This window comes from Marmota monax, unplaced genomic scaffold (assembly GCF_021218885.2).
Source record: "Marmota monax isolate L192 unplaced genomic scaffold, Marmota_monax_Labrador192_F-V1.1 WCK01_AAM20220418_F8-fsc00481, whole genome shotgun sequence".
Lineage (NCBI taxonomy): Eukaryota > Metazoa > Chordata > Mammalia > Rodentia > Sciuridae > Marmota > Marmota monax.
The window spans coordinates 264476-280105 of record NW_026693474.1 but is presented as its reverse complement, the minus strand read 5'-3'; the positions used below and the strand labels follow the sequence as shown (position 1 = coordinate 280105).

General features: G+C 37.5%; 1 pseudogene; it reads left to right on the top strand.

Moving 5' to 3' along the window:
- Positions 1-990: 990 nt before the first annotated feature.
- On the top strand, positions 991-12594 carry LOC124101917 (vomeronasal type-1 receptor 90-like; annotated as a pseudogene).
- The last annotated feature ends 3036 nt before the right edge of the window (positions 12595-15630 follow it).

Below are 15630 nucleotides of genomic sequence, written 5' to 3'. Positions count from 1 at the left end.
TTTAAGAGTTTATTCTTATTCTGTATGCTAGGCATTTTCATTACAATGTACCTTGGTATAGATCTGTTTCAATTTTTTACATTTGGTATCCTGTAAGCCTCTTGTATTTGGTTTTCCAATTCATCCTTCATGTTTTAGAAATTTTCTGATATTATCTCATTGAAGAGATTGTGCATTCCTCTGGTTTGAAATTCTGTTCCTTCCTCTATCCCAATAACTCTTAGTTTTGGTCTTTTGATGCTATCCCATAATTCTTGGATGTTCTGTTCATGATTTATTAAGATCTTCACTGTGTGTTGAAGTATATTATTTTCCAGATTATATACTTTGTCTTTATTATCTGATGTTCTGTCTTCCAAATGATCTAGTATGTTGGTGATGCTTTCTATGGAGTTTTTTATTTGGTTTACTGTTTCCTTCATTTCAAGGATTTCTGAGTTTCTTTTTTCTTTTCAGAATCTCTATCTCTTTCTTGAAATAACCTTTTGCTACCTGTATTTGCTTCCTTATCTCTTTGTTGGAGTGATCAATTTTTTCCTGTATTTGCTCTAAAAAAATTAGGTCATTCTGAAATTCACCCATCACTTTAATTATGTATATTAGGAACTCCTTCTCTGACATTTCATTGACTGCTGTCCTTCGATTTTGTTATCATAGTATCCTGGTTTGTTTGGTGCACTTTGTTTTCTTGTTTTTTCATATTGTCTATGCGTCTTCCTTTCCTGCAGTGAGGATCCTTGCAGATTATTTGTACCTCACCTTGGTTTTGGGCTTCCAGACCTGGTGGTGTCTCATGATGGATGCTACTGCAACTTAAGTTGGTGGTGGCAACAGTGGAGGTAACTCAAGAGAGCAATGGGGTGACCCAAGATGAATTCAAACTCTTACAGAGATGGGGCTGAAAGGGGCGGGGGTTTACACTGGCTTTGGATGCCTGTTCTTAGGCCCTGTCTTTCGTCACAAGGTGGTGGCTACTGTGTGTTGAGGGCCATGTCCCCAGATGAAGGTAGGTTAGGCCTGGGATCCCAGGTGGATCAAGGGGTGGACCTGCACTTAACCTGGTCCTGGATTCCCCCACAGGTTGGAGGAGGTTGTCCTCAGCTTGGACCTGAGCTATGGCGTGTTTCTACCTGTCGGCTGCTGGGTGAATCCAGGCCACCTGGGCCAGGGCTCCCACACAGGTCAGCGAAGGTGGACCAAGAACCAGGTTTTGGCTCCTTGGTTTTCTCCATTAATATTCTGATTTCAATGTTGTTCAATTTTGTTTTAAATTGTATCATTCTTTTTCTGTTGCTTACTTTGGATTTAAATTGCTTTTCATCTTCTGATTTCCTAAAGTAGGGGTTTAGATGATTGAGTTTAGATTTCCTTTTCCAAAATATAGATTGAGTTCCAAAAATTTACTGTTACTGATTTTACTGCATATCACAATTTTGATAGATTACTTTTCCATTTTCTTTCAGTTAACATTCTTTCTTGATTTGTATTGCTTTGTGCCTTATTCAGAAGTATAAACTCCCCAAGTGTTTGGGGGAGTTGCCCATTATCTCTCTGCTTTTTATCTTAAGTAAATTAGGGTCCTAGAGTGAGTATCACATTATGATTTGTTTAAAGTTTTGGGTAAGGCACGTTTCATGACCTCGTCTTTTAGGATGTGTTCTGACTTTCTGGATGTTTCTTGCAAACTTGAATGTGTGTCCTGACCTTGTTGGAAGAAGTAATGTGTAAAGGTCAATTAGATCCAGTTGATTGGTGGCACTGGTGAATTTATCTGTGTCTTTACTTATTTTCTGCCTGCTGAATCTGTTCATTCCCAATGAATGGGTGTTGGAAATCTCCAGTTATGATATACATCATACTGTTTCTCATTACAGTTTTATCCATTTTTCACTCTTGTATATTTATATCTTTTGAGGAATGACCCCTTTGTCATTATGTGATGAGCTCTTGGTCCCTGATAATTCCCTTGCTCAAAAATATGTTTTCTTGAAATTAATATAGGTACTTTCACTCTTTTGATTAATGTGAGCATTTTATGTGTCTATCCACCCCTTTACTTTTGATCAAGGTGTTATTATATTTAAAGTAATTTTATCATAAACAACAGATAGTCAGTTTTGTTCTCATTTTCAGCACCTATGGAAGCTTCTAAATTTTAATATTTTTAGGGAAACATTGGTCAGGCTGGGAATATAGCTCAGTGTTGGAGAACTTACCTAGCATGCATAAAATCAGGGGTCATCAATCCCCAATACAACACACATACACACACATACACACACAAAAAAAAACATAAACATATATCTAAAATTCTTATAAACACTTGAATTAATATTTTCTACAGATGCTATTTTGATTTCATTGGTTTGTATTCCATACTTTCCCTGCGTTATGTAATCTAGTTGAGCCATTTACACTATTGCATGTGTCATTTTTTATCAAATATTTTTGGATTATTTTTTGTAGCAGAGATTAAACCCTTGGCCACTTTATCACTATACCACATCTCCAGCCATTTTAAGATTTTTTTTTTTAAATTTTGACACAGGATCTCAACAAGTTACTTAGGCCCTTACTAAGTTCCTGAGGCTGTCCTCCACATTGTGATCCTTTTGCCTCAGCCTCCAGAGTTATTGGGATTACAGGCATGTGCTACTGCACCTGTTGCAAATACAGTTTTTTTCAACTTATTTTACTAGTTGCCAAGGAATTTGAAATATATATTTATAATAAATCCTATCCCACTTCCAGATAACCACCTATTTTACAAGTACTGCCAGTATCTGCAGTGTTGCTAACATTCATCTTACTTACCCAGTTAGCATTGCATCAATCAATGCCATGTGGCTATTTTATTTTTATTCTGGATAAACTGATTCCTTAGTGTTTTCCCCCAATTTCACTGTAATGTACTAAGACATTGTTTTCTTTTTCTAAATAGACTTCTTCAGATTCACATCATCAGGTTTGGTAAATTTGTCCATTATTTTCTCCTAGTATTCCCTGATTTTGGTTCCTTCCTGTGGTTTTAATGACAGATATTTTAGAATAATTAATAAGCCACTTATGTACATTTCACTTTTAAACATTTTATTATCATTCTCTCTGAGTTTTGTTACCTTTTGACTTGTTTTGAGGTTTCTTGGAGACTTATTCTGCAGTGTTTAGTCTTCCCCCAGGTCCATCATGAATTTTTACATTGCAGAAGTTACATATTTTTGTCATTGTGTTTTCATTAGATTCTGTTGAAAGTTCCATCTCTCTCCAGAAAAAAAAGATAATCTTTACATATTATATCTGTATGAACTTTAATTTTTAAAATTTGCTCTTTTTAGTTACACATGGCAGTAGAGTCCATTTTGATATGTTCATACAAACATGGAGTATATCTTATTCTAATTAGGATCTCACTCTTGTGGCTGTACATGATGTGGAGTTTCACTGGTCATGTATTCATATATGAACAGAGAAAAAATATGTCTTATTCATTCCACTGCCTTCCTATTTCCATTTTATTTTTCCCCCTCCATTCCCCTTTTTCAAACTCACTGAACTTCTATACCCCCCAATTGTGTGTTAGCACCCACATATGGGAGAGAACATTCATTCTTTGGTGTATTGCATGTTGATGCATATTGATAATAGCTGATTTAAAGGATCTTCTTCTAATTCCAGTATCAGGGATATCAGTAATTCTCCTTATAATGATGGTACTTCATTTTGATTAGAGATCAAAGGGTACCTCTTGGTCAAATATCTAATCATTTTTCATATAAATTTTATAAGGTACATTGGAAAGAGAATTTTATATTGGTTTTTCCCAAGGACAGTGCTTGGTCACATATCTAATCATTTTTCATATAAATTTTATAAGGTACATTGGAAACAGAATTTTATATTGGTTTTGCCCAAGGACAGTGCATGCTGCCTCTGATAAACTGATTCCTTAGTGTTTTCCCCCAATTTCACTGAGACATGGTTTTCTTTGTTCTACATAGAATTCTTCAGATTTCCTTCATCAGGTTTGGTAAGTTTGCACAGTTCTCCCCTGAGTACTGTTGTCCAGGAAAGAATGTGCCTTGGCTTACCTCAACCACCATGCACTAGCTCTGCCTCAAATTTTCTATAGTTTGATTCATTTTAGTATGGAGGTTTTATTAACTTTTAAAAATTAGAGCATAATGTCTATACAGATTAGTTGAGTTTATCCCAAGAAACTCATAATGCTGTTTTATTTCTTATTAAATCCTCTTTTCTTTTCTTTCTTTCTTTCTTTCCTTTTGGTTCCAAGGATTGAACCAAGGGACACTTAACCACTGAGCCACATTCCCACCCCATTTTTAGTATTTTTTTTTTGCTTTTGTTTTTGTTTTGAGACAGGATCTCACTGAGTTGTTCACAGACTCCCTAATTTGCTGAGGATGGCTTTGAACTCACAATCTTTCTGCTTCAGCCTTCCAAGCTGCTGGGATTACAGGTGTGCACCACCATGCCCAGCTCATCATTAAATTTGATTGGCATCTTGAAACCTGAAGTTGAGAACTTGGAAACCATGGAATACAGGACCCTGTAGTGCTCAGAAACCAGGTACTCTATGTGACAGTTCTTAAAGAAGAAAATGCCTGTCATACATTGCAGGGAGAGGACCCTCAGAGCCACTGGGAGGGCTCAGGTGCCAGGAATCTCACCAGAATACAGGAATTACAAAGTCTGAAATAAGTTCACACTAATTTAAAGTTGGTACCAAAGTAATAAAATTGCTGTTGACTACATGATCTGACCCTTCAGGTGTTACATGCTTTTGTGTCAGGGTAACTTAGGAGAAGTTTTGAGCACAGCTCTCCCCTGAGTACCATTGTCCAGGAAAGAATAAAGAAAAATTAAGTAACATGTAAATGTCCCACATGGGACACCATGGTTCTCTCCTCCCAGGGAGATCTTATCACACTTATAGAGGCACTAAAATTACCTTCCTGTAGAGAAATAAGCTACACTGGTTTGTCTGAGGTCATTGCATCCCCTGCAAACCATCTGGTAAGTGCCTCTCTGTTCCAGATGCATATCAGGGGGCAGGCAGGGCCTGAACCAGGGGTCTCCCAGTCAGATTTCAAGTTTGGATCAGCAGCCACCTCCAATCACCATCTGCATCTCAAAGGCTGTTTTCATTTCACTCTATGGAAGAATTTCTTGCTAGCATTCTTATTGTTTTAATTTAGTGACTCATAAAATTAGTAGTTTTTAATATAAAATGCTATTAATAAATTTAGATATGAAATCCTATAATTGATTTCAATTATACATTCCTTTGTTGAAATATAATGACTTTTGTTCACTTAATATCAGTTCTCAAGGAACATGTTATTCTCCTTTCATTTCACAGACTTTTGCTATGAGTTTCCACTAAATATACTCAATTTTTCTTTTAGCTTCTTTGTAATCTATTAAAGCTTTTAAAAATAAGTGATCTGGAATTTGAGTTTTTAAAAAGAATTTTTAAAATGCATGTGGTGGAGCACATTTAAGGAACTGGGTTTGATTATCAGTACCACATAAAAATAAATAAATAAAATAAAGCTAATTTAAAAAAATTAAGTTTGAAGAGAGATTCTTCATTCAAAGTATCACCTTTGAAAGAATTTGAATATGCTCATTCATACAAGATATGAACCAGCATTTTCTCACAAAAACCTTTCTTGCACTCCTACTAACTTAACAAACATTACGTTAGTGGAGACACTACTTCACATGAGCGCTCTCCACTGGGCCATGTCTTCTCAGGGGATAATGAAAGTTGGACTGTAATTACATTATAAATAAAAGAACCAACGATGGTAGAAATTTTCTTTGCCTTGGTAGAAAAGGGCTTAGAATGTAATTTATCAGAATTTGGTGAGGATGAAGGCTGTCCATATATTTTTTTGACCATATATTTAAAAATACCTCTTATAATTTCATTAATAGTGGTTATGTCAAACCCATTCATGAGGGTAAAATTTTAAAACAAAATTTGTATTTATTTTATTCATTGATTATTAATGTATTTAATGGAACTGGGCATAGATATAGCACTTGTTGAGCACATTCAAGGCACTGTGTTTGATCCTCAGTACCGCATAAAAATAAATAAAATAAAGATAATTTTATTCACCTGTGCTACATCCTCACACCTTTGTATTTTTTAGGCATGATCTCATTAAATTGCCCAGGCTGGCCTCAACCTTGTGATTACGCTGTTTCAGCCTTCAGAGTTGCTGGAATTACACATGTGCCCAATTACAACAAAATGTTCTCCTCTTCCCTGAACTCATGTTTTTGTGTTAGATTTTTGTTGCTGCCCACCTCCTGATAAGTACTTATAAGTACTTAAGATAAATGTGAATAAATCTAGTTTTCTTGGTAATAAAACACAAAGGATATGATGGAAAAGGAAGAGGAAAGTCATTTATTGAGAACATGATGATGTCTTTGTTGCGTTATTGGCTTGATCAGAGAGACCTTCTCACAGAGGACACTTAGTATTTCTGAGTGTTGACAGTTCATGTTGTTGAGAAAGCAGCTCTAGGTCTTTTGTGCTTCTTTCCTTTGTGATAGTAATTACTCATTCTTGATAGTTTTCTTAAATTAGGTGTAAAATATTGACACTGTAGCTACCCATGTGTAAGCAAGCACTCTAAACTATACTTTAAAAATATTTTAATTTACAACACAGAGTATATAATTCTTACTTTTGTGTGTGCGTGTATGGGGAGGGAGTTTTGGGGCAAATGGATGTCATTCTTGCCTTCACGTAGTCCTCAGATTTTCTAGTTCATCCTCCCTGACCTCATGAATTTCACAAATGCTGTGCCCTTGAGGTAGAACAGATGAGTCTGGACATCTGAGGAATTTTAGGAAGCAATTTTAGTTAAGCTGCAGTGGTTCAGAGGAGCTAATGCTAAAAATCTCTGGACCCATGATGTGAAAATTCTTTAGAATTTTCTTTAGTCAGTGGGGTGAATACATGACAGTGGGTGGGTACCTAACTGTTACTTTCAAGGGCTGGACTTGTAGCTCAGTGGTAGAGCAGTTGCCTAGCACATGTGAGATACTGGTTTTGATTCTGAGCACCACACAAAAAATACATAAATGAAATAAAGGTAACTTCAATAAAAAAGTAACTCTTTGTCTCATATTTTAGTTCAGACAGATGTTTCACAAGTTTTTTCCAAGAAAAACAAAAATAGTAACCTTTGCACAATAAGAAGCTGGATTACAGACCTAGTTATTACAAGGAGAAACCTGCCTTTTACAACCAAGGAATCTTTGACCCACAATAAGCTCTCCACAGAGATCCTGCTGACAGTCTTTGTAAAGCTCTTGTTGACTAGGAGAGAAACTTATAGGTTATAATTATGATGGGGACTTTGGAAACCTCAATTATGGTAAGGAGTTTTTTGGTGGGTACCTTGTGGCTGGGTCATGCTTAGCACCAGCTGTTGAGTTTGTGATGATTTTGCTTTCCCCCAGTTTCATCAGTCTCCCCCGGTTCCTTTGTTCTTTTCCAGCTCAAATTCTGGCAAAAGTTGGGGTGTGTTGACCAGCGTACCTCCAGATCTAACTCACTCCAGTGTGCATGGTCACTCTCATTTCCTGGAAATTTTCCCCCCATGTTTACCTTTGTTTATAAAAAAGAACAATATTAATGGCAATCATGGTGAAGTCAGCTACTACGGTGTAGTGATATCAAGCCAAGCTGTGCTCTCTCAGGTACCTAAGTCACCCGGCTAAAGGCCAGTCATAAACCATCATGCCTCACATTCATCTTGAGAAATATGCAGATTATGCTCAAGTCATGGACAAAAATACAATTCCTTCCCCCCTTCCTTTCCTTACCCTGTCATCAGGTCACTGAGATAACCATACATACCCACACTCACAGGGGGGTTTGCTGAGGACTTTCTTTCTTCCATTGTACTCCCAATTTCTCCTGAGTGTTGGCTCAGGAGCACCAACATGAGCATTTTTCACTTATCTCTGGTCAATTTGATGACAGCATATACCACAGGATTGCCTCTGGTCTTAGTAATTGCAAAATAAAACAATACCTGAAGTGAATGCTTTAAGGATTCAGGTATTAGTAGGAATGTGAACGGTGTTCTCCTATGGGTTGGCCAGCTTTCACCATGAATGACAAGGTCCTTCAACCTGAGAATAGACAGCGTATGTGCAGACTTTTCTCTGAATTTTGTTATTCCATTTACATATTGTTTTTTTTCACATCACTGCTCATATGGCCTTTCCTTTTTCTTTTCTGTTGTGGGCTTACACTGTGAGCTATTTTAGAGATTTTCCTCCATGTTACTTTCCCTGTGATTTATCTCCTTATTGATCTTCCTCCAGTCTGTCTGAAAGCAACTGGATTTCTCCCATGTGCAAGACAACATTCTTGTACTTGGATCATTAGTTGAGTCAGCTCCATTTTGGAATTGTCATTTGTAAGAGCCTCTATATTATCCTTGTCTGTGTGGAGAGCATCTGTCCTGTCCCCTGACCCCCTGAACTGTGCAGTCTCCCCCAGCATGAGTGGGATGAGGCATGGATAGGAAAAGACATGGCAGATTTATTTTAGCTTGTTGTCATAATGTATTGATTTTCTACAGAAAAATGATTGTCTAATACAGTGTTCAGAATATCTATCTACCTATCTTTTAGTAATTACATACACATATAACAATGATACCCAGAGCATGGCTTCACTAATATAGGTGTGGTATATAAATGTGGAGAGAACTGATGCTTGGTGATAGTTTACATAGTCTTTTGGGGGGCTCCATGCTAGCTAACATCAGGGGTGGCTGGTGGATGCACCTGATGGGGTCACTTCCTGGATTCATGGCATGGTGAAAGGAGATCATCTTTTCTGCCTCAAGGAAGATTTGCTGGTTTCAGGTAGTGACCCCCTTACCTCATGACAGCTTGTGCAGCATCTGCAGACATCTGCCTATGCTCATCCATTTATATTTGTAGGACTCCAGTCCCTCAGTAAATATGAGAATTATGTAGTCCTATCTCCTCAAATTACAGATTTTTCAAACAGGCTACCTCACCTATTTATAAGATTATGTAGTTTTAAGACTCAATTTTTCAAAATAGTTTTCAAGGGAAGCCTGAATTTCATGGGAATAACTTGAGAATTCAAGTTGACAGCAGGATTTATCTCATATTATTCTTTTAGGATATGATGTGAAAGGTTTTGCTCATTCATTGATCCTACTCCTTTGAAATATTATCTGGATATATTTTGTAACTTAAATGCAATAGATGTGTAGAGAATGGGTGTATATTGTTTACAAATAAATGAAAGGTTAAGAAGACCATTTGGTGCTGTGTGCTTAAAGACAGTCTATGACTTCATGACAGCCTGTGACTTGTAAAACTCAGAATGGGATGATAACATGAGTATTTTTGATGTCTCTACTTGGTATATCTGAGGTATGAAGCTTAATTATCTGAGTGTGTAAATAGATAAATTTACTTGATTAATATGTTAGAAACCAAACTTTTTCTAATTGTTATTATGAAGTATCTATTTTAAAAATCAAAATTTTCAAATTGTTGAGAACTAGTGTCCACCCACTTCTGAAGTTTTACTTGCAGCCACATCTGTGGTACCTGAACAGTGCAGCTTTCCCTCAGTAATTGAAGAACTGCATCTCTGTGTGGCTGTGAAAACAGTGTATATTCCATGTTTAGTTTCAGAAGATAAATCTGTGCTAATACATGACAGGAACCTATTTTCCCATGTTCTCTCCCTCATCTTATGGATGAATAAAGGTTTCAGTTAAAGCAAACAGCTGCATGGTGCAGAACTTATTCAACATGGTAAGCACCCCCAAGTTCTGTAATGTGTGGTTTGGATTTGAGGTGTCCTCCAAAAGCTCATGTGTGATACAAGGCAAGAAGATTTAGAGAAAAAGTAATTGGGTTATGAGAGCCTAAATCCAATCAGTGCATTCAGTTTGAATCCCTTTATGGATTAGTTGAGTGTAAACTGAGGGTGGTGAGGTGTGGCTGGAGGAAGTGGGTCATGATTGGGGGTGTATATTTTGTATCTGGCCAATGGAGTCTCTCTTTGCTTCCTGATTATTTTGTGAGCCACTTCTCTCTGCCACACTCTTCCACCATAATCTCCTGCCTCATCTCACGCTTTGAAGAATGGAGCTGCCCATCTGTGAACTGAGAACTCTAACCGCCCCCCCCAAAAAAACCCCATGAACCCCCAAATAATCTTCTTCTGTAAAATTGTTCTTGGCAGGTCTTTTAGTCACAGTAGAACAAAGCTCACTGAATGACTAGTATAACTTTTACACTAGATTTTCATAACTCTGCAGAGATATTATTTCTTGCTTTTGAAAGACTTGAAAGCTTGGACTCCCATGGGAAACCACTAACTAAATTCTTAGAAAAGAATCATCCCAGTCCATTAAAATATGTCTGTGTTTACCACTATGATTGCATATGCCTCTGACCTGCTGAAAAAAAAGCCTACAGTGTGTTTCTGATAATAATTGATAACTGCATTCTGATAAGACTAGGTTTTTCTGTTTTGAGTTTCTAAAATATTTAAGACTTAGAGTTACTTATGATAATTCCAAGAAATGACTTTTTAATTTGCATGTGTCCAACATTTAAAGATTATTAAAAGTATGCTACTTTCATATTAATTTTTCTTTGATTTTTCAAGCTATAAAAGAGATGGAAATATTTTAAAACTCTCAAGTCATATATGGAGGACTATCTGATAATAACAATAATGGTTGTTATTAGTATACTGGGCATTATTTGATATTTGATACAATCACACAGATGATAGCTACAAGAAGCAATTGTTGTGATTACCCATATTTTCAAATACTATTAATGGTCCAGATGTGTTAGTTGACCCCTCAAGTCCTGAATTTAGTAGCATCAGATTGTTTAGGTAAAGTCACAGTTTGTGACTTCAGATGCTTCTTAGACACATTTGTGCTCTACCAATAAATCATATTCTAGTCATTAACCAGAACAAAGAAGACCCTCACATAATACAAGTGTTTACATGGCTACCCTCTTGGCAGCCATTGCCCAAGAGGATCTTATTTCCACGCTGATACAATTATTTTTTAAGGAGAGAGAGAGAGAGAGAGAGAGAGAGAGAGAGAGAGAGAGAGAGAATTTTAATATTTATTTATTTATTTTTAGTTTTCGGCAGACACAACATGTGTGGTGCTGAGGATCGAACCCAGGCCGCACGCATGCCAGGTGAGCGCACTACCGCTTGAGCCACATCCCCAGCCTCCTCGCTGATACAATTTTGTCACTCAAATTCAATCCCATATTTAGAGCTATTACTTTGAACTGAGGACTTTATCAGGTTTGTAGAGAGGAAGAGACATCCTGCTTACATTTGAAAAGTCTAACATGGTGGTGTGACTGTGGAGATGCTATGGTGTCCGGCAGTGTGTGTGTCCATCCAGCTGTGAGTCTGTCCTGGAGGGCAGGGGAGATAGATTTCTGAAGCCTCATGAGGATGTGGGATTGACTTGGGCTCTGCAGGGAGAAAGAATGCCTCAGGATGAACCCACAGATTTTGCTGATGACCATAGTGTAGGAAGGATTGATGAGGATGGTGATACTCATGGTAAGAATTTTTCTCTCAGATTCTCACCAAATGCTGCTTCTTCATGAGGATGATAGGAACAGTGAAGCTCCCAGCTTTCCTCACCTGAGGAAGTCAGCGTTGGGATCATAGCCAACACTGCTCTGCTTCTCTCCCACATCCCCACATTTCCTCTCCAGCATAGGCCCAAGCCCACTGACCTGACCATTGGTCACTTAGCTCTTGTCCACCTAGTGATGCTGCTGACCGTGGGGTTCATAACTGCAGACACTTTGGGGTCTACTTGTGCAGGCTGATGAGGGGCCTGTCCTTTTGTACCACCTGTCTGCTGAGTGTCCTCCAGGCTGTCACCCTCAGCCCCAGAAGCTGCTGCTTGACAAAGTTCAAGTGTAACTCCTCACCTCAGAGCCTCTGCTGCTTTTCCTTCTTGTGGGTCTTTAATATGCTCATCAGTGGTCGCTTCTTGATCTCTATTGTTGCCACTCCCAACCACACACAGTCTCATGTTTGTTACTAAGTCCTGCTCTCTTTTGTCTACAAATTACTTGTTCAGGTATATGTATTTCTCCCTTGTGACCTTCCAGGATGTCTTCCTTATAGGACTCATGGCCCTCTCCAGTGGTTGCATGGTGAACATCTTGTGGAGGCATAAGAGGCAGTGCCAGCACCTTCACAATACCAGCCTGTCTCCAAAAGCATCCCCAGAACAGAGGGCCACCAGGACCATCCTGCTGCTCATGGGTCTCTTTGTGGTTATGTACTTTTGGGACTTTGCTGTCTCCTCCGCTTCTGCAATGTCATGGAACAATGATCCAGTTCGTTATTGTGTCCAGATGCTGGTGGGCAACGGCTATGCCACACTGAGTCCTTTGGTGCTAATGAGCACCAAGAAACAAATGATGAGGTTCTTAACATCCCTGTGGGGTAAGGATGGCAAATGCTTAATTATTCAGTAGTGGCTTTTTTCTTTTAATATAAGTAAATATTTTCACTTTCTGTAAAGTCGCTGAAATTTATGAAGTTCTCATATTTCTTTTATGCATGTATTTTTATATAAGTAGCTGACAAGTGGATCATAGGTTTAAAACACTATCACTCTCTGACAAAAATGCAATCTTCTAATTCTAATCATACCCATAAGAACTGTTCTCACCTAGTAGCAGACTGTAAAGAATAAGCACACCAGTGTATTTTCTTGGATGACAATCTTGAAAAAAATGGAAAGACATTAAAACACCATGTCTCCCAAAAAGACATCCCCAAGCCAAGGGAATGATGAAAATGAACCTGTTGTGAAATATCCAGATCAATATCATCTTGAAGGACACTAGCTTGTTCTCATGCATACTGGAAAGCAGAGAAAACTGGTGTTACGTGCAGAAACCACCTTCTTGTACATATGACCGGAATTATTGGTCACAGAAATATTGGTCCCAGTGGAACAAGGCCAACTGATCCCAGCACTCTTTATGTAAGTCAACTGTATTGGTCAATTTGAATTGCCAACTTGATTGGATTAAGAGATGCTGATGATTAATAGACTTATGGGTATGTCATGAGGGTGTGTCTAGGAATGATTGACATAAGCATGGGCAGGATCATCCAATAGGATGATGGCTTGAATGGAATAAAAGTTGGAATAACAGGAAGTAGTAGCAATGCAAGCTCAATTCTTCTTGAGTGGGTTCTTAATGCTCCTGTTATCATCAGAGGATATGAAACTCTCCCTTCTTCACTCTTCCAAAGCAAATTCTCCAGAAGCCTCCAGTCTCAGAATCAGATACCACTATTGATTCCTCTTGTTCTGGGCTTCAGTTTCTTAGACTGCACAGGTACTAGTTCCTCTGGCTCTCCAGTGTGCAGACAGCCATTGTGGACTACTTAGTTTCTGGTTGCATAAGCCAACCTAATAAGGCTCCCTTTTATAAGTATACTTCCTATTGATTCTGTTCCTCTAGAGAACACTGACTAATGCACTGACCTATAAAAGACTTCTTTTTTTTTTTCTAGTGTAAAGGGTAAATTCTGCTCACAAGGTGCCCATCAGTGGACTTGCAGGTGAAGTGCCCTGAGGGAGGGAGGCACTGCTTGTCCAGCCCTTCACCCTTGAGCATCCCCATGAGCATATTTCAATAGACACATGTCTTACATTTTCTTCAGTTTCTCAGCAACGTGTCCCACTACACTAGCACAACTGGGATGTGGACCTGTCCTGGGGACAGCTCAAGAGGCCAACAAGAGCAAGGAGAATGGACTAGAAGAATTAACAAAAAATACTTGGAGGATTATTATGATTATACTTTCACATGTTTTATATATGCTTATATTTGTTAATTTGTATGTCATAATAGGCACAGTTTATTTGAGTTATACCGAAAGAAACGTACTCAAAACAAATTGAAATGGAGAGATCCTAATACCTTGACAAATAACTTGGTGACTATAATAACTAATTAAATATTTATACAGTATGTCTATATGTGTACATAGAATATAAGTAACATTGTAAAAATTGATGTTCAAACTGTGGCAATGTATAAAGTTTGAAAAGAGCTTACAAGTTCCATAAAGTAAAATTATGACTATCTTTATACTCTAGATATAATTTAATAATAATAGTAGCAGAAAATGACACAGGATAAGAAATTTAATTATCGATTTTCTTTGCAAATCTATAAGCTGGTATAAAAATCTATAGATCATATAGGTGCTTAGCCACTGAGCAACATCCCCAGACCTTTTTAAAAATATTTTCTTTAGAGACAGGATCTCATTGAGTTGCTTTGGACCTCACTAATTTGTTGTGGCTGCCTTTCAAATTGTGATCCTCCTGCCCGAGCCTGATGAGTTACTGGAATTACAGGCATATGCCACCACCCCAGACTATAGATCATATTAAATAAAAAAGTTAAGCTGTCCAGGTATAGGGATGCACACCTGCAATCCAAGTGACTCAGGAACCTGAGGCAGGAAGATTGTGAGTTCAAAGCCAGCCTCAGCAAAAGTGAAGTGCTAAGCAACTTACCAAGACTTTGTCTCTAAGTGAAAAATAACAAAGTCTGGGGATGTGGCTCAGTGGTTAAGTACCCCTGTGTTCAATTCTCAGAATCATTTTTTAAAATATTTTATATATGCTTTGGATACCAAAATATTATAGTTCCAATCATTGCTATACCTTTTTAATAGCATGCTATATCTTTTTAATAGATTACAATGCTGAATATTGGTATTTCCATCTAAAAACAATAAAATAATATTGGAATTCTTATTTTTCTAACAGAATATTAGTAGTAACATAGAATGCACACGGACAAAATCAGAATTTCTCAAAAATGCTTTTTTAACAAAGTAGTAACATAAAATTCACACGGACAAAATCAGAATTTCTCAAAAATGCTTTTTTAACAAACTATTATCTATGTCACACGTGTCTGAGAATCCTGTTTCTTAACATGAATGATATGAATATTTTTTCTGCATATTGTAGGGCAGGATAGTTAGTATGAAGGACTCCTAACTTCTGGATAATTAAGATAAAAATTAATTTACATATGTAGAAATAATTACAAGAATAGGTATAATCTGAAAGTCCAAATATAAAGGGTTATTTAAAACTAGATTATATGAATTACAGTAGATGGGGTAGAGAGAGAAGATGGGAGGGGAGGGGAGGGAGGATAGTAGAGGATAGGAAAGGTAGCAGAATACAACAGTTACTAATATGGCATTATGTAAATATGTGGATGTGTAACCGATGTGATTCTGCAATCTGTATTTGGGGTAAAAATGGGAGTTCATAACCCACTTGAATCTAATGTATGAAATATGATATGTCAAGAGCTTTGTAATGTTTTGAACAACCAATAAAAAAAAAATAAAACTAGATTATAAAGCAAATGGAATTCTGTATTCCCCTGTGATAGCCCAGATACCAGGTAGTCACCTTTTGGGGTGGGACAGATATCTGGTGGAGTGGGACAGTTCACATAATT